General features: G+C 37.2%; 1 protein-coding gene across 1 annotated transcript in view; it reads right to left on the reverse strand.

The window, feature by feature from the left end:
- The window catches only part of GOLM1 (golgi membrane protein 1), a 92,364-nt gene extending 86,582 nt beyond the window's left edge, over nt 1-5,782 (reverse strand). Inside the window, exon 1 of the mRNA XM_074280207.1 lies at nt 5,226-5,782. The gene's annotated coding sequence lies outside the window, so the exon portion shown is untranslated. The remainder of the gene's footprint in view (nt 1-5,225) is intronic.
- Between the last annotated feature and the right edge of the window lie 14,628 nt (nt 5,783-20,410).

The following is a 20,410-nucleotide window of genomic DNA, read 5'->3' on the forward strand; positions in this document are numbered from 1 at the left end:
GATTTCTCATTTTTTTCTCCTTCCCCATGATGGCAAGCAACATGATATAGGTTATACATGTACAATTATATTAACATTTCCACATAACAGACAGGTTAATCTTAATGAGTTCAGATTTATTGATCAGTGCACACTGTGCAAACTGGCAAAAAGGGTAACACAATACTGCAGGCTGAAAAAATTTAGTACTTTACAAAATATCTCCATAGCATTACCTCAGAAGTGTCCAAGAAGATAAAGATATCCCAACAACCTCTTCTTTGACCCTTAGAGACTCTACACAGATTACGGGGCTGCCAGGGCTTAGCCCTAAGAAGGTAACCCCTACTCTAAGGGATTTTAAGAAGAAAAGATAGAGAGCATCTAGGAGAAAAGAGGAAGCAATTTGGGAGAAAGGGGAGCCACAATCCAGGTGACTGAAGTGGGTGGGAATAAATAAGTCACCCTCTAGACTACAGTCACTGTTTTCCTTTCCTCCCCTTAGGCTAATATGATTCATCAAAGGACAAGTCTTCAAAAGTTCCTTTAAACATTTACTTTATCCTTTAAATCTGCAATTTTGACAAATGCTATAAATTCAGTTATTCCTTCTACTAAAAGGGAAAGGAGTTAGGGGTCTAATACCCCTGCAATCTGGAAAATCCCAGTAAAAATTTTTAGCCCTTCCTTTGTACCAGAGAAAGAATTATGTATATTTATGTTATTAAAAGATGAAATGTGTTGAAATTTCACAATACTATCCATATATTTTATGCATTTATGAGTTTCTAAAGTGTTTAAAGCCAGATTTGGAGTCTTGTGGAGAGCAGTCTTTCTGACTCTAGGCCCAGTGCTCTAACTCTATGACACCCCATATTACAAACCTTAAAAATAATCTTGAATATTGCACATATTTAATTTATCAGATTGCTGTCTTGGGGAGGGGGAAAGACAGGGAAGAAGAAAGAAAATATGTAATATAAAGTCTTACAAAAATGAATGTTGAAAAGCATTTTTAGATGTATTTGGAAAAAATATATTTTTAGGGAAAAAAAATTAACCTTGAAAATTCAACAGTTAACCTGCATTAAAACCAAACCCCTGTTACAAACAATTACAAAGTGTTCTCCACAATCAACTAGACATAATACTGAATTATAAGCATTTAGGAATATTAATAGTAATAACAGTAAATAAAAAATAATCACAATCTCTTCTTCAAACTATGAAACAAAATTTTCCAAAATATATACATTTAGCAGAAGAAATAAAAATCCCATAAAAATAGTATCTATTTTTGTGCATATCATTTTTGTCATATTGTCTTTTCCTGTATTTGTCCCAAAGATGTTTTCAGTGAGCCTTCAGAAGATGAGCTTATGTCCCAAAACTTCCATTCAAATTATAAAAAGTCATTATTTTATCTATCTGTGCAATAGTCTGCCAGACCATTAACTACAAAGGAATAATAGCAGGATAGCAACCTATCCCAGAAGCATTTTTACCTCAACCCTGTCAAAGAATGAGATGAATAAAAATAACATACTAGAAGCCCTCACTCATTAATTAACCAACTAATGAAAACCTCATGCTGCAAAGACAAATCTCAAAAGATCCTTGTGAACCAGAATGTCATTATAAAAATAGCATGTCCACAATCAATATTGCATAAAAATGACCCATTAAAAAATCTAAAAACATTTTAATAGATATTTAATATATTGTATATTCATAACTTCCAGAATGAAAAACTAGTGATGACACATGCTTAGACATTACGTTGTCTGACTGAAAGATAGATGCAAGATGCAGAGACAAGCTAGTAGTTATGTTTTTTAAATAAGGGCTTTTTTTTTCTTTTTCTTTTCCAAAGAGAGGGAAGGTAATGAAGAAGGGAAGGGAAGGGGAGAAATCAAGGAAGGGAAAGAAGTTGAAGTTATCTACTTTTAAATGTACATAATAGACCAGGAAGAATCAGACATATAGGTTAGCTTTGAAAGCCATATTGAGCTTATTGTGTATTTGAAGAAAATAAAGTTGCCTATTTCAACAACAGTTCAAGATAACTGCTACAGACTAGAGATGGAAAATGTCATCCACATCCAGAGAGAAAAATGTGGAGACAGAATGTGAATCCAAGCATAGTATTTTTATCTTTGTTGTTGTTATTGTTGTTGGTTTTCTTTTTTTTTTCCTTTCTCATGCTCCCCCCCCTTTTGATCTGATTTTTCTTGAACAACATGACAAATATGGAAATATGTTTAAAAGAATTATACATATTTAATCTATATCAGATTATTTGCTGTCTCAAGGAGAAGAAAAGTGAAGAAGGGAGGGAAAAAACTTTGAAGCACAAAGTTTTACAAAAATGAATGTTGAAAACTCTTTACATGTATTTGGAAAAATAAAATACTAGTACAAAAATTTTAAAAGAAAGTTGTTCATCAGAGATATAGTTTCATGTATAAATAGCCCTTTTCTTCTATTATACTATGTATATGGAAATATACTTTGTATATAGAAATGCCCATTTAAATTGGGAATTTTTAAAATAGATTTTTAAAAATTATGTGGAATGAAAAGATCTCAAATTATAGAGACTCAATGAGAAAAAAAAATCAAAACCATATGTGCACAAGATGAAGAATATTTCAACCCTATCATCCTGTTTGCTACTGGAATTGCCCTAAAGATTCTTTTAGTAAATCTACAAAGATGAATTTATACAGCAACAATTTTATTCAATAACAAAAAGTGATGGTTACATTCACTTCTGCAAATATTAAACAAATAAAAGAAGCCAATAGAAAGTGAGCTGTTCTAGGATCATCTCTCCCTGAATTCCATTGCATATGACATTGAAATGAGAAAAATAATAAAAATTATAGCACTTAACATTTATATCATGCTCTAAGGCTTTTTTCCAAGTACATCTTATTTGATCTCCATACTAAGCTCAAGGGGATACTATTAGTTTTATCCCAGTCCTACAAAAAAGGAAACTGAGGAGGGGGCAAGTGAGAATGTATATAAAGTACTTACTTTGTAAAATTTAGATCTCTATATCCCTTATGGCACTGCTCCCCTATTACTTTTTTTGGAGGGCAGGGGGAAGGAGAGACCTCTAAACTCACTTTTGTAAATAACATTTAGTGAGCCTCATAAGGCTCTGATATTCTTGGCAGAAATTCAAAACTTTTAAAATTCCACTTTCTACTTCTTATCCAGGATAACCTATCATTCAATTTTTCTCTTTAACAAATGAATAGTTATGATCTAGAAATAAACTATTCTCTCATAAGGGATTATCTTACTATAACACATTTAACATGTATGGGACTGCCTGCCATCTAGGGGAAGGGGTGGAGGGAAGGAGGGAAAATTCGGAATAGAAGTGAGTGCAAGGGATAATTTTGTTAAAAATTACTCATGCATACATACTGTCAAAAAAAGTTATAATTATAAAATTAATTTTAAAAAATAAAGTATATTTTAAAAAGGAATTATCTTATAAATCATAGAAAGACCAGGGAAAAGAGCATCAATAATGAGTCCCTGAAAGAATTAAAAGGATAAGGAAGGATACAACAATAGAAACAGTCTGGAAAAAATTTGCAAACATGTTGTTGCTATTCAGTCATGTCCAACTTTTCATGACCCCATTTAGGGTTTTATTGGCAGAGATACTGGAGTAGTTTGCCATTTCCTTCTCCAGCTCATTTTACAGATGAGGAAACTGAGGCAAACAGAATGAAGTGACTTGTCCAGCATCACCGGCTAAAAAGTATCTGAGGCCTGGATTTGAATTTAGGAAGGCTGAGTCTTCCTCACCCTAGGCCCAGTACTCTGCACCACAAATGGCAAAAACCTAAATTAGTACCCACCTGACATCCTTAAACTAAGTGATAAGACTCCAAATAACAGTTGGGGAATAATTTCCTGATAAATGGATCTTTCAGAGATTTGCCCACTCCACTCCCTCTTCAATTTTCCTTGTGTTTAATTTACAGTTGGAAGACTTCCCTCATACACACACCGGAGGATTTTTCCAATGGTAAAGCTACAGAAAGTTGTTACCCAAATTAGAAAGGGTATTGAGTCTTGTAAAAACGGTTTGTTTTCAGTTTCCCAAGATCACAAAGCCAATTCCATCAATAATGTAAAAAAGGGCAATGAAAAGCAATGATCTTTTAAAACCTCGGTTCTTACCACATGTTGGCTAGTAAATCAACTAAAGCACTGGTACATTAAGGCACATTCCAGAAGGAAAAAAAAAATGATAAAAGTGTTAAGAGGGAGGTAAATTCGCGCTAAAGTTTTGCTTCACCCAGCGCCAGTACACTACGGATAGCGTAATCCATCCGGTTTCCTCTCTTGAAAAACACTCCCTAATTTAACGAAATTAGCTTAAGTGAGATCTTGGGTGCCGACCGGACACCGACGCAGACCAGCAGCCAGCAAGGTGCCGGCGCACCGCAAGCAAGGCCAGGTTCATTTCCAGCGTCACAGACACCCCCTCCCCCAACCGCACCTGTCCCAAATCGGCCACTTCTCCAGGAAACCGAGAGCAAGCTTTAAGGGATACAGGAAGAGGTGAATAACTCATTCTTCTCCTTCCTACAGCAGACGAGCAAACATGCGTCTAAAATCAGAGCAGGAGCAACTTCATTTTCCGAATGGGGATGTGTTTATTTTTTGACATTAACATTCATGACAGAACCCAAGAACAAAAAAGAATCTGTAAACCGCAAGAATGCTAATGATGAACGAGGGAGGGGGAGAGGGGAAGGAAGCACCTCCATTGGAGCGGAGAATCTTTGTAAAGAATGCCAGACTCCTCCCGGGGGGAAGAATGGGAACTGGCAGGGGAGGGGGCACTAGGGCAGCGAGCAACCTTCTCTCCCGCGGTATGAAAATGATGCTTTCTCTAACGTAAAAGTGAAGGCGATTCTCTCCCCAAAAAAGGAACAAAACAAAACAAAACCCATGAACGAATCCGGTAACTCAACTGAAAATAAGACAAAACGCTAGTAAAAAACCAGAAATACGTGAGGAGGAGTGTATAGAAGGGGAGGTCTCCAAAGGAAGCAGTGTGGATCTCTCTAAGGTCTAAGTTACTCCAGCAGAAGAACGAGAAAGGAAGAGAAGGATGGGGTAGGGAATGGGGGGGAGGGGGAGATGAGCAAAGGAAAGGAGGAACGGACAGAGGGCTTCCGGGAAACCCACTGGTTCAACTCCTCACTCACCTTCTCCCCTCCGGGATCGGGCGGCTCGCGGCTCCCCGGGCCCTCTCACTTGGAATCTAGAGCTCTGCGGGCCTCAGTCCTCGGACCTTCCTCGCCCCCAGCTCCGCCACCGCTCCGTCCTCCTACCAGCCTTCCTCTCCTCCTCCTCCTCCTCCTCCTTCGCCCTCGCTTAGTCCCTAGAGCACAGCTATCACCTCCTCCTCCATCCGTCCACGCAGGAGAGAGCCTGCGCCCTTTGACTCCGACCTCAGCCTAGTGGCTGCCGCCTGAAGCAAAATCCCCGCCCTCAGGGGCTGAGCCGCGCGGCTGGCCCGACGCGTCCGCAGCCGGGAAAGGGAAAGGTGGAGCGTGGAGGGGGCTGCCAAGCTTTGCGCCCAAGCGGTAACCACTAGCCCTGCTCGGCCGGCTGGGCTGGACTCTGCGGAGGGGGAGAGGCGGGAAATGGGGACTGGGGGAAAGCTGTCACTGTGGGGGCCTGGAGGTGGGGGAGGTGGGGGAGGAGGGCGGGAAGAACGGGACAAGCTGCAGCGCAGCCCCGGGCTGCTCTGCTCCTTTTCTCCCTCGGTCGCCCCTCCGCTGCCCAGCAAGACCGCCGCCCCCCTTCCGGAAAAACAAGTTTCTCACCCACCCATCCTGAGCCAAGCTGAGCCCCTCCCTTCCTCTCCCCCCAGTCCGCCCCACCTCCACCTCTTGCTCCTAAGGAATCAGATTGCACCTCGTCCTTAGGAATTTGATTGCATCACCGCTAGGGCAGCAAATTTGGGGTTAAAAAAAGGAATAAAAGAGGCGGGGGAGTTAGAGCTATGTGGGCAGAGTGACCTTGACCTGCACAAGGGGGCCCTATATTATAGACTAGCTTTTATTGCATTTCCTCCTAGGCTGCCTTATTCTACCTTCCAGTCAATTTAGGAAGAGGAGAAAAGTCCTGAAAGGGAGGAGGGTCAGGGACAGTTGAGGGGGGGTGACAGTTGTTAAAGCATTCTTACACTTAGCAAGATTCCCCCCCCCCCCACGGCATTTTCAGTTGGTATTAATTTTGCACTGTTTTTTTCTCTCAAGCTGTTGGCTAAACTGTATTTTCTGGAAATGGCATACTGCCATTCAAACAGCCTTTCAAGTTAAAGAGGCGCCCATAATCTCCATAAGCTTGACCTGGACTTTTAAGACCTTGTTGGTCTTAACAACATGTTGGAGGAAATAAAAATGCCCCCCACACATACACTTGCTTCCTTAAGGGTAACATTCTTTAAACTCAGGACAAAATCTTTTTTTTCCTCCAAAATTAGAGATAAGGCTTAACATACAGATGTCCCTAGAAGTAACTCAGTTATTCAGGCTAAATAAAATGTCTAATCGTCAGATCTGTCCCAGAGTACAAGTTTTGATGGGAGGGTGCCTCAAGTAGAAACAAAGGGAAAAGAAGAACTTTTGATAATTCACAAATTTGCCTGAGACTTTGCGTGATATCTTCTTATGTAGTATATATCAGTCTTTGATTTAAAACAATTATTTAAAACATAAAAATCCTGAATGGCAGCACTTGGTTTAAGTTGATTGTTTTTAAAATATTTGAATCCTAGAACAATAGAATTTCAGAGTTGGAACAGATTATAAAGGTCATATAGTCTATCCTGAATCATGAATCACTAACCATTTACCCCCAAAGCCGTTTCTGGCTAAAGGATTCAGTTCAACAAAACTGGGAATATCTCAATTCACCTTTGAATTTGTTCCTATGATGGTGGGGTCTATCTGTATTAGGCACATCAATCTCCATCCTTCTGCTTGACCAGTTTTTTTTTTAAAGGTTTGGAGAATCAAACAAGGATGATTTGCATAATCTAGCCCAGTCGAAGTAACTAAAGAAGGGAGATAGAAAGGAACAAAGAAAGCAGGCTTGTCTCTTTAACCCCCAAGATTCAATAAGAAGGGCTAAGGCTGCTGCTGCAGGTCTCTAAGAGATGGTAGTCCACAGGCAAGAAAGTATTGACTCAATGGGCTCAGATAAGAGTCTTTTCTCTGGATTTTCTTATGCAATAACCATTGCATACAATTCTACCTTATTGATAGCTTCCTAGGGAAATGAGCCCATAATGGAGTCTCTGGTTGAAAAGGTATGGACTTTTTATTCACTCTATTTGCATAATTCCAAATTGCTTTCCAAAATATTGTACTGTTTCATCTACAATGTATCTACAATGTATTATTAGTGTGCCCAACTTTCAATCTTTCCCAACATTGTTGCCATTTTTGTCAGTTTTGTCAATTTGCTACATGTGAAGTGAAACCTTGAAATTATTTTGATTTGCATTTATCTTTTTATTAGTGATTTGTGATGAAGGCAGGGTATCGAAGAAGAGGTGTGGCAGGAATGGGTGAGGGTTTCCTTGTTTTCCAAGGTGAAACTCAAAGGTATGATAAAAAGCTTTTATTGTTAAAAAGACACCAAGAGAAAGACTTCCTTGGTCAGCAATAACATTCTCAAGAGAGAAGTGAGTTGCAAAGAGACATATACATGAGTTTAAAAATTGACATTCTGTATGCAAGATCATTTGAGTGTGTATATGAAAGGAGACATTTTCTGAAGACTCATCTTCCTGTCTCCAGAGGATGTAAGATCATTTGAGTTTGTGTAACTTTTTGTTGGTGATTTTACATAACTTTACAGGGCTGTCTCAGGTCAGAGTTTTACTCTCATCAATTTGGAGCATTTACACATGTGGTTGTGAATACTTTTCATTTGTTCATATCCTTTGTCCATTTACCTACTAACTGTTAGTTGCACACACACAAGAGAAAGGGCACTTCCTAACCCTTAAGGTGTCAGTTAAAGGAGTGCAAAGCACAACTGCAAAACACAATATTAAATAGAACAGAAACCTCCCCCCACCATTTGAGCTTTTCTCCCATCGTTTGGGGGAGTCCAGCCTTATAATCTAAATGGAAATCTATCCCAGAAACAAAAGAATAAATTGCCTTTTAAAGTATTTAAATGCTAAGAGGTGGTAGGAAACTGGAGGGGAATGTTCATTCAAAACAATCCATCACCTGCAGTTTTTTAGCTATAGCTTAACTATAGCTTAACTTGTTATTGCTAAGTCTCAAATCATAATTTGATCGTAGCTCAAAGTCACATCCTTATAGACAGTCTTCACTCAGTTTATGTCATACACACACACATACATACATACATACATACATACACATATACATTGTGATACCAAACCCTTATCAGAGAAATTTAATACAAAGATTTGTCCCCATTTTACCACTTCTTTTCTCATTCTAGATAACATTAATGTTGTTTGTGTGAAGATTTTCAATTTCAAGTTCCCTCTTCTGCTATAAACATAGTCTTAAGTATTTTTATCACTTCTGATGAGGTTTAGATTTGGGGAATCCAAAGAAATTAGGGTTTCTGGTGGTCAAGGAGTTAAATGAGGTCTAGTGGCAGGTTTGGGGTTTAGGTATCAAATGGAGCTCCTCTGCAACCCCTTGGGATTTGGTGCAAGGGTAGGGAGTTTGGGGGATTCCCTTCTGGCAGCACAGAGGTTCTCTATAAAGGAATTTACAGACCCGAAAACCTAGATTAATAAAAGAGGTTGATTATAGGGATTGGAAGGTTAAAATCTGGTTCAGGAAATAGGTGAAGGTAAAGAGAGGATGGCACTGGAAAGAATATTCCAGTGGGCAGATCTATGGAAAATGGAGTTTTGCACTGAGAATGCAGTTCTCAGTGTGCAGAAGGTCCTGGCTCTAAAGAGAACTACCAAGGTCCATATGCCAAGACCTGAGTTGATAGAAACTCATTATATTGCTTGTCTTGCTGGGGGTTCGGAAACCGAGCAGATCATCAAATTAGGTGCTAGGAAAACCCAAGTTGGCTCAGATCCGATGGGTGTTGGGACAGGCCCCATCTCCTATTGGAATTCAAAGGGATGCTTTTGACCAGGATTTGTGAATCAAAGATCCTGGCTTTCTGAACTGAAATGCCTCAACCAGGGCTGGGAATCTGAAAAGAATCACAAATCAATAGGAAATATAGTTTCTTAAAGGGACCACAACCCACTTCATTCCCCTTCAAGCAGTTAAAACTTAAATTCATTTAAGGGAAAAAGGACTTGGGACAGGGTCTCTTATTGAGGCAGAATTGAAGGAGATTTTCTTCTTCAAGGATTTTCAGAGTTCCTGGGGTCCCCTCTTCCAATTTTTTTGAAGTAGTCCAGTTCTAATTGGCTATCTTCCCTGAACCTCTCTTCTGGATTAATACTGCCTTTTATTTTTTAGGGTTTTATTAGCTTTTTTCCCTCCTATCTTTTTTCTGGTTATATTTCTTCTTATTTTTTCCTCTCACTTATTCAAGCAAATTCCCTTCCTTTTCTCCCCTTCGTTTAGTCCTGTTTCTTGGTTGTGAAATTTTAGATTTTTTTGCATCCTCTCTTTTTTTCTATATTTACCTAGAAATCTCCTCCTGTTGTCCTCCAAGTTTGAGCTGCCCCCAAAGATCAAACTCAGCCTCTCCCAAGAACAAGGTAACTTTTCAAGTACTAAAGCTTCCAGGCCTAATTCAGTGTAAAGTAACCATCTGCCTTCATCAACCATCTCTTTTCATTCTTTAGAGCATTAACACCCTCCCACTTCCTAAGGAAGGCCTCCCTCCTTTCCTTCTCCTTTTTGATCTTTCCCCCCTCTTCCTCATCCATTTCCCTTTAACCTCTTCTCTGTCTGCAATCACAGAAGTCATTTTCCCTTCATTGCTTGCTCTTGACCTGACCCTTGCCAATCTCCTCTCTATCCTTTTCCCTCTTCCCTTGATTATAATATACCCCCTCATGTTGAAATATATTCCCACAAAAGAAGAGTCCACCTGTAGCAGGCTGTCTCCAGGTTTTTTCCCATAGTACTCCCTGTCTCTTCACTGTGAAGTCTCCCAGTATCTCTTCATGTATACTTAGAAAGAAACCTCTTACTGGTTTCTCTGCTGTTGCTGTTGCTGTATTTGCTTGCTTCATTTATTCACTCTTTTTATATTTTTGTTGTTTGGGATATTTGAGAGACAAATAATCTCTTCAATCTGGTTTTCTTTGTAAAAGTATTTCAAATTCTTCCTTATTATTAACATTCATCTTTTGTCCTGCTTTCTGGAATTTATTTAGCCCAGGGCCTCTATGATATAAGATAAGGATCAAAGATGCCACAGGCCTCTTGCACCTAGTCACATTCCCCATTTGCAATAGAAGCATATTAAATGTAATTAGGAAATAGTTGCACAATAAGTAAAAATGCAATGAATAATAAATATCATTACAATTTAAAATTAAGTCAATATGCCACTGAAGTAGAGATCCTTACATACAGATCATGTTTCTATTTACTGGTCTAAAGTAAAATGACTGCTCTTCTGAAACTAATATTAATATTCTACCTTCACAGGTCTCCTTATTTATAATGTTGATGCTATTATTGAAAAAAGACCATGAATTCAGGAAGGTGATACAATAACAGGAAAATGAATTGTATTTAAGTGAGTGTAAATAGTGCAAAATGACCAGCCTTTCTTTCTCCCCCAGAGACATCTGGTAAGACATAGGTCAGGATGACTGGAGATGGCCCTGAATGCCCAGGTAGATCTCCAGTTTGACTAAAAACAAGGCCCAATCAGTGCTTAAAACTATGTAAGAAATGAGACAAAGAATGGCCTCATTTACCTAGTCAAAAAAAAAAAAATCTGCCTGGTAAAGGTTGCTTCCCATGCTGAGAATGAGCCTCATTCCTTCTCACTTCTAACTTGTAAGTTTATTGTAGAACTTAAGGTGTTTTCTAGCTCTTAAAAACATCAGTAGGGAGTTTTTGCTCATTGACTCATTCTCTTTTAGCTTGTGCCATGGAAAAAGACTGTTCTGAGAACTGAAAATTAGAAAGGTAAATCATCTTCCTTTAAAGTAATTGGGAATCAGAGAAAGTTTTCTAGGCCTTAGAGAGACAAGATTCTAAGGGGCTTTGATGTCAAGCATCTAAAAACCAGTTATTGGAAGAAAAGTTTGGCTACAGATTTAGAAAAGTAGAGTGAGTTATGAAAGCAAAGTTTAATCAGTTTTATTTATGAGATTGTATGAAATAGCTATGATCCCTTCCCAGATTAAAATCAGAGACTTCAAGGTAGAAAAGCAAAAACAGATTTATTTTTATCTCAGGAACAGATAAGGAGTGCAAAGCACAAACTGCAAAACACAACATTATATAGGCCCTAATCCAAAAGCCCCCATGTCCCCTTCTGATCTTTTTTTCCCCATTGGCTAGGGGAGTTCAGGTTACATGCTAATTTAAATATCTAGAAACAAAGAATACTAGTCAATAACACATTCTTTACTGTATTAGGTACTTTCATATTAATGAAGAGGTAAAGGGGGGAGGGGAAGATGAGAGAAAGGAAATGTAAGTTTATCTAAGCTAATTGAACACCTGCAGCTTTTAGCTACAATACAACTAGATATTGCAGTCTCAGGTCACAATTAGGATACAGATGGAGAACACATTCTTAAGAAAAGTCTTCACTCAGTTCATTCTGATGAAGATTAGGAATAGCGGAGCTGCTAACTGCTAAAGGACCAGGTCTGTTTGTTGCTTCCTTTGTATCCTAAGTGTTTATTTAGTACAGCATTTGGCATACAGTGTACACTTAATAAATGCTTAATAACTGACTGATTAGTTAAAAGATTATTAGAGAAGTACCAAATTGTTTCTAAGTATTTATTTCTTTATAAACTGTCCTTCATTATCATTATCAAGGTGCTTATTGTGGGACTATTTTAATAATTATTTTTAATTTTTTTTTAGTTGATTTAGTTGATTTAATTGATTCAAGGAACTGCTGGTGAGGAATTTCCCTGGTTTCCAATTTGCACCTATTGTGCAACTGGTAGTCTTAGAAAATTGTCTAAGGTTTTAAGGAATTACTTAAAAATGGAAAAATACCTACTTAAAAATCTGTTAAAGGCAATTTGGGAAGACTGAAGCGAAGATAGCTCCCCTTCCCCAATCTGAGTTTCCTGCAAAACATGTCTCATTGTGTGATCTAGACACTTACCAGTACTTGATGCCAGAATACCTTGATTATAGGAAAGGTATAGAATATTTAGGGCCAGTAGGTGACACCATAGTGCATAGAGCACTAGGCTTGGAATCCGGAAGTTCATAAATCCTGAGTTCAAATTTGAACTAAGATATTTATTAGCTGTGTGATCTTTACAGCTTGTTTCCTCATCTGTAAAATGAGCTGGTGAAGGAAATGGCAAACCAGTCTCTGCCAAGAAAACCCAAAAGGGGTCACAAAGAGTTGGATACAACTCTGTGGCAGCAAAAATAGAATATTTAATTTAAAAAAACCCAGAAACTATAAACTGAAAGTTACCAAATTATAGCAAGTTTAATATTTTTTTCAAAATTTTTAAAAGTGATAGTTTCAGTGCCTGATATTTAATGACAAAGTTGAAACAGAAATTGTAAAATCCTGGCAGGAAGAACTCACTTCCATGGGAGGGAGGGTTCATGACTTCTGTTGTAGTATCCCTTAGCCCTAACATGATAGAATTTAGAAAATTCGAGCATAATAGTAAACCTACTCTCTTAACAATTCCTCTTTCATGTCTTCTGGTTAAGTTTTGCATTTGGGGACTGATGGACCATAACTTCCATCTAATTTGCCTCTAGGTACAACTCCACTAGCATCTCTCATTTATCAGCATCCAATTAGTTGGTAGCTAAGAGAGTAATTCTTAAGTACCACATATAAAAGGTTTGTGTGCCCAACTCCTAGAGAGGGGAAATTGGTTAGCTGTTTCTTTCTTGATGAAAAACCTTTCCTATCTTGGCCAAAGTCTTGAGAAGTGATGTTACCCAATTTGGAATTTTTATGACTAGCTAATAGTTATTATCATTTTGGGTTTGCATAAATTTACAATCTGGAGAGAATTTAGGAAGCATGGTTAAGTTTTTTTTATAGACTGGAAGCTTTGTATAATCTGGTAGGATACTTAATGAGGCAAGAATACTGACCTACAAGTCAGGAGATCCAGATTCTAATTCTGGAGTTGTGTGATTTTAGGCATAAAATTTAATCTCTGAATCTCAGAGAGCCTCTTAGCTGTGTTCTTGACTTCCAGATCAAATAATGCCTTTGCTGCTGTTATATTGTGGATGTTTTCTAAGTGGCTAGAGTCTGCTCACCTCAAAACAGCCAATTATTCTTGTAACCTTTTCAATGTATAATATCCTTCCACATGGTCTATCTCCTCCCAATGGTGAGTTCTACATGAGACTTCCAGTTTGTGGAAGAAGCCCAAGCCAGACCTCATTTTCCTTGTGGTCCTGTTACTGACCTCCTGAATCTAAAGCCATGATATCATCTCTGCATCTCATGCCATACTAGTCACTGCTTTTCGGTGTTGTTCTCCCCCATTAAAATATAATAAAATATAATAAAAATAAAATATAAGAGAGATTATCTTTCTTTCCATTTTTTAAAAATAGCTTTTTTATTTTTCCAAATATATGCAAAGATAGTTTTCAGCATTCAAATTCTAAATTCCAACTTTCCAGATTTTTTCCCTCCCTCCTCTTTACATTTCCCATAGACAGCAAGCAATCCAATATAGATTGCTTCTTCTAATTCTTCTAAACACATTTTCATAATCATGCTGCACAAGAAAAATCAGATTGAATGTAAAGGGAAACTGAGGACTTCTCAGAATAGTCACTTGATAATTCTAGACCCAATTGCAAAGGTCTGTTAAACATTAAGGCTCTGGGAAGGAGAACAAAAGACTTGCTGTTCTAGCAGAAATATCTGAGGTGATCTCCTGGACCTTTACTGAAGTGCTTAGAGAAGAATCTAACTATTTAATAGCCTGGAGATATTCTGAGAGGTCTATAAACTGGCTAATTTCTATTTGTTGATTGAGGAAGCTTGAGGTAAACTGAGTCATCTTCATTATTCTAGCTTAATGGATTACTTACCTCTGAACAAATCTCCTTATTGTGGGGGATTATATGGTTTCTTATAAAATTATTAACTAAGGTAGATTGAACTTATAACTTGGATTCAGTTTATCTGAGGGGTTTGGGAAAATGAAATAGGGTACTCATACTGGCTCAAGTAAACAGTTGTAAACTTTGTGAAACTGACCACCATAAATCCATAAATTTAGGAAAACACACCTGCAAAACGGTAAAACTGACCATAAGGGCCTGACTGGAATTTGGCAAATTTGTGCCGCTAAGTAGGGAAGTGAGAAATGATCAATGAGGAAAGGGGGAGGGGAGATCATGGATTCTTGTGTTTGTGACTATATAAGAGGCTGAACTCTGTGGAAATTGACCTCTGCTCTCTGTGACTACAGTTAGTGGATTGTCTGCTTCTCATGAGATTCTAATAAACATTTTTATTCTTCATGTGAGATATCTCTGAGTATTTTTGAATTGGATTTGCCATACCACACAAGATCAAAATGTGAAAGGAAAAAAAAAAACAGGAGGAAAAAAACCCAAGCAAACAAACATCAACAACAAAAAAAGAAGGAAATATTATGCTTTGATCCACATTCAGTCTCCATAGCTCTGTCTCTGGTTGCAGATAACTCTTTCCATCACAAGTCTATTGGAATTGTCTTGATTCATATCATTGTTGAAAAGAACCAGGGATTATCTTTCTTTTTTATTATATTTGTATCCTCAATGCTTAAAACTCATTGCCTGGTGAAGTGGAAATATGAAGTAAATTTGAGAGAGTGTAATGGTTAATGGCATGAAACAATCAAGTTAGACATTTATCATTAGATACGAAGATTTGCCATTTTGTTATGAGAAATAGCTTGTGGAAATACAATTTAGCAAGGTGGAACAAGCAACATGCTTTTTGGGGGGGAATGACTTTTAAAGTCTCAGAGGATATGGGAAATGGGAGCAGAGACTATGGAGTAAGGGGCAGCGTGTGGGAAGAATTGGGGACAGTCCAGGGAAGAACAAGGAGGAGACAAGTGTGACTGACCAGACCCAAAACTCATCTAAAGATGTTAATCACGACAATTTCAGAGGTTGGAAACAGGATAGATGAATTAACAATGGAACTCAGATGAAATCATTTAAAAACTCCTGCTTCACATCATTCTATGCTAACAAGACAGTCTGGGAAAACTGACCTTATATAACCAGATGGACTCGTTTTTAGCAATTTGTGGTTTAGAGTTCCTATCACCTGGCACTTAATAACACTTAATTAGCCCTTCCTTTCTTCCTTCCTTCTTCAGTTTCCTCACTTATAAAATACCAATAATTATATCTACTCTACCCACTTCATAAAAGTTTCAAATGAGATAGTGGGAAACTAGGTGATACAATGGATACAGTGTTATGCCTGAAGTCAAGAAAATTCATCTTTGTAGGTTCAAATCTGGCCTTAGACATTTACCAATTGTGGGATCTTGGGCAAATCACTTAACCCTGTTTGCTTTAATTCTTCATCTGTAAAATGAGCTGGAGAAGAAAATGGCAATCCACTCCAGAAAGTTTGCCAAGAAAACTCCAAATAGAATCATGACGAATCAGACATGACCAAACAATAACAAAATGGATGTGAAAATACTTTGAAAACTATGTATAAAAACTATAGAAGCTTTTTTTACTTTTCTTACTCTTCCATCATAAAACTGGGGAAATCCAGTCTTTCTTAGTCTTCTGTTCATTCCCAAAGAAGTCAGAACAATTCTCAAAGACCATTTATCAAGTCATTATGACCTGGATTGTTGGAGGAAACCATCACCTCAACAAATTCATAAATAACAAAATTCATAAATCCTGAAAGTATTGAAATATCTCTCTCTCACCTCTTGCTACCTCTCCCTCTTTAGTTCTTTGAGATATCTTCTCAAAAACAATATGATCCCTTGGGCCTGTGGTTGGAGCCATTCCAGACCAGTGGGGCCTGTCAGAGTTTGTTCTCCACTTGACTAGTTTTTGAAAACTTAGGCATCCAAAAAGGAAATTAGGGAATAAAATACATGAAATAGCTCATTGGCTTCTTCGGGTTTACATTTAGTCTCTGAACTGAGACCTCTTTTTTCCCAAGGGTATCATGCATAGTACTATGACCTTCCATGGTCTTTAAGGGACTATTTCTGGACCTGTTGGTCAGAGTGTTTCAGGAAAACATTTTCAATAGTGAAGATTAATCAGTGTTACCCAAGAGGCAGACTTGAAAGACATAACAGTAAATGTTGAGATTAACAACAGAAGTTTCATTTTTAATCTGGCCTTTCCAGGATTTATTTGTACATGATCAGATAATAATTGTAAAGTACTTAGCACAGAGTCTGGCTTTTAGTAAGCCTTATATATGTTAGCTATTTTATTATTGTTGCTCGTTGTATCTGAATTCCCACCATTAGGAATTTATGGTTTTCAGTTCATTTTCCTTTACCTGTGGGTCTCTCTTCTAAAATGTTCTCTAGATAACTGATTAAGCCATTACCACTTCTGTGGGTGTTTTATCTTATTTCTTCCATTTCTATGGTTTGAGAGCAAGTGGAAGAGGGAACTTTGAAATGACTGCAAAGGGTGGCTAGCATTGAAGACAAACTTGCCTACTTCACAGACTCACCCAGCACTGGCTTTGTGCTTTTCGTTCAGTGCCATAATTAGTAATTCTGACTCTTGGAATCAATTGAATTAAGTTAGATAGGATGAGGATAAGGAACAAACAGAAAAGGTAGATGATAAGATCATAAATTTAGAATTGGAAAGAACTATAGAGACTAATTAGTTTAACCCTCTCATTTTACAAGTGAAGAATGGAGACCCAAAGATGTTATATAATGGGCCCAAAATCACTCAGGTGACACTAGCAGATTTAGCCAAGTTTTGTGATTCCAGATTAGTGGTGATATGAGGTCTAAACTAACATTCTCAGGAATTGCTAAAAACAAACAAACAAACAAAGCAAACAAAAAACAAAACAAAAAGATTTCATCTCCCTCCTTTGTCTTAAAGATGAGAGAACCTAAACTGTTAATCAGTTCATACCCTCTAAAACTATCTTGATTAGTGTATTTTTAAACCATTCTGAGACCTGGTCTCTCCCTGATCTCTCCCCAACTTTCCCCTGGTTTCTCCCTTTACTCCCTAGATCCTACCTTTACTACTTTAAAAGGTGGTGTCCCCAAAAGCAAATTGCTCATTCATTTATGACTATATGATGTATTTGCTTGAGCACATGAAGCTATTTCACATAATATCAAATCTCTGATACCTGTGATGGATGTCTGACTTGCTTTCTTCAGATGATTGAACTGTAACTGAATCTCTACTATACACTGCTTATATAATATTCTTTTACTATTATGCTTTCCCATTCATTCATTTTACATATAGAAAAATGAAGATTAGGAGAGTTTAGGTAATTAAGACCTGTTAATGTGCTCTAAAAATGATTCTTTCCAGTATACCCAAATTCATAGGATTTAGTTTTGAATTGCTGGATATGTCATTAACCAATATTTGAACTGACCTATCTCTAGTCATTTACCTGTTACACATATCACTTACCAATTTAGAAAGTTATCAAGGATTATAGTATAGTTATAATTCCTTATCTACTTTGTCATAAGAACACTAACTTTTGGATTTGAGTGATGGTTGTAGTCCAACTGTATTAACATTTTGAGGTTTAATAGCTAAATAAGTTTGACAACTAAATAATTGAATTCTAACAAGGATTAAAATCTTAGAACAGAGGAATAAAGTTCCAATTTAGAATGTCAGGGATCTTAGTGATGAGAGTAGAACTATGTATGCCTTGTAAAATTATGTAAAATCACCAAAAAATTTTCTCCTTTGATCTACAAACCCAATGGTCTTGGCATCTTCTTGGAACAAGATAAGCTTTCTCGGGGAAGTCACAATTCTAGGCAAGATTTTATTCACCTGAGATTTCCTTTAGACTCATGCATAAAACGAGTCATCAGAAAGTGATTCTTTGCAGATCACTTCTTTCTTGAGAATGATATGCCCGCCAAGAGAATCCCTTCTTGGTGTTTCTTTAACAATAAAGCTTTTTACCATAGCCTTTGGGTTTAGCGAATTCCTTTGCTCCTGAACTGTGCCTTGGAGAACCGACCTCACTCATTCCTACCTAACCTCTCCATCGGTACCCTCATCCCTCATCAGTAAGAGAAGATTTATATTAAAATAACTCGGACAGCTAGATGGCACAAAAGATAATACACTGGCCCTGAAGTCAGTTCAAATCTTGCTTCATTCACTTAACACTTCCTATATGTGTGGCCCTGGGCAAGTCATTTAACCCCAATTGCCTTGCAAAAACAAAATAAACAAAAAATAAAATAAAAGAACTCTACAGATGTCTAAGGTCCCTAAAACTTACCAATTAGCTGTGTAAGAGATGTAGACAAGTTTATTTTATTTTGGGTTTTTTTGGGGGAATAGAAAATAACACTCTACTAAAAATATAAATAGTTAGGAGGCTTTCTTTCCATCTCCTTCCTTCTTTCCCCAGGATTTTATTAGTTATGAATAACTTGGGAATGATCTGCAAGCTCCCAATTCTATCTTATGCTCTGTTCTGGAAGCCACAGAATGCATTTATTTTGAAAACTGCAATAGAATCCCCCTTGTTAATAGGATTTCAAATTGAGATTATATTTTCAGTGATTGAATTTAAGAGAAACATAACACCACCTCCTAGGTAGATATGATAGAATGCACTAGGTATTGACCAAAGGCAGCATTTGGCATATTAATGGAAGTATGAAATAGGAACCAAATCAAGGTTTGCCTTGCAGCATGTTCTTTATTTATAAAATAGCTAGAGCTAGTTCCATTTTCAATGCAATTACAGTATCCTCTTTTACATAGCCTGAAGTTATTTTGAAGCTCAAAGACAACTTAATCATTTTTTGGCCCAGATTTTTGATTTATTGATAAAGAGAATTCCTTAAATTTATTTAATCTAGCAACTTGTCCAATCTTATAGTCTTGTAAGTTATTTATAGTCTTTCAACTTATTAATTATAGGCAATTGCCAAAATTATTTTTCTAAAGCCTGGGTCAAATCATATTATTACCCTTTTCAATAAATTCTATTGGTTTCTTCTTACCTGTAAGATCAGTTAATAGTATTTTATTTTTTCCAATTGCATGTAAGGGTAGTTTTCAACATTCAATTTTTTTTTATATTCTAAGACATTCTGTGCAATAAAAAGTTTATTTGTTCTTTGAAAGTTTGCTCCAGCTGGGTTGAGCCTCACCTTTTTATGCATTACTTTATAAATTGTTGCATTTTTCTTTTCTTTTTTTTTTTCAAGACTTTTAAAAAATTATAGCTTTTTATTTTAAAAATATATATATGGATAATTTTTGAATTACTCCTACAAAACCCTGCATTCTAATTTTTCCCCTTCTTTCCTTCCTACCCCCTCCCCTAGTCAGCAAGTAATCCAATATATGTTAAATATGAGCAAATAATCATGCTGCACAAGAAAAATCAGATGTAAAAGGAAAAAATAAGAAAGAAAACAAAATGTAAGTAAACAAAAACAAAAAGAGTGAAAATATTATATTTTGGTCCACATTTCAGTTCCCATTGTCCTCTCTCTAGGTGCAGATGACTTTCTTCATCACATTGGACTGGTCTAAATCACCTCCGTATTGACAAGAGCCATGTCCATCAGAACTGATCATCATAAAATCTTGCTGTTGCCATATATAATGTTCTCCTGGTTCTGCTTTATTTCATTTAGTATCAATCCATCAATACTCATTTTTGTAAGATTTTGAGTTCCAATTTTCCCCTTTCCCTTTTTTCCCTTTTCCATCCCCCAAACAGCAAGCAATCTGATATATTACCTATAGAATCAAAAATAAACTCCTCTGACATTTAAAACTCTTCACAACACAGTCCCTACTTACCTTTCCAGTTGGACCTGCAAACCATGAGATGGTTTGTGGGCTATGATTTAGGCATACTTTAGAAGCGGAGAGCGGAATCACTTACTGTATGCCTGCATAAGGGATGGAATTTGCAAAAGAGGAAAAATGTTCTTTTCTGCTTGAAAAAAATGACATCCCTTCCCCCACCTCCAGTCCATACCATTCCATACATAGAATGTACTTCC

The sequence above is a fragment of the Sminthopsis crassicaudata genome, chromosome 1 (genome assembly GCF_048593235.1).
Source record: "Sminthopsis crassicaudata isolate SCR6 chromosome 1, ASM4859323v1, whole genome shotgun sequence".
Classification (NCBI taxonomy): domain Eukaryota; kingdom Metazoa; phylum Chordata; class Mammalia; order Dasyuromorphia; family Dasyuridae; genus Sminthopsis; species Sminthopsis crassicaudata.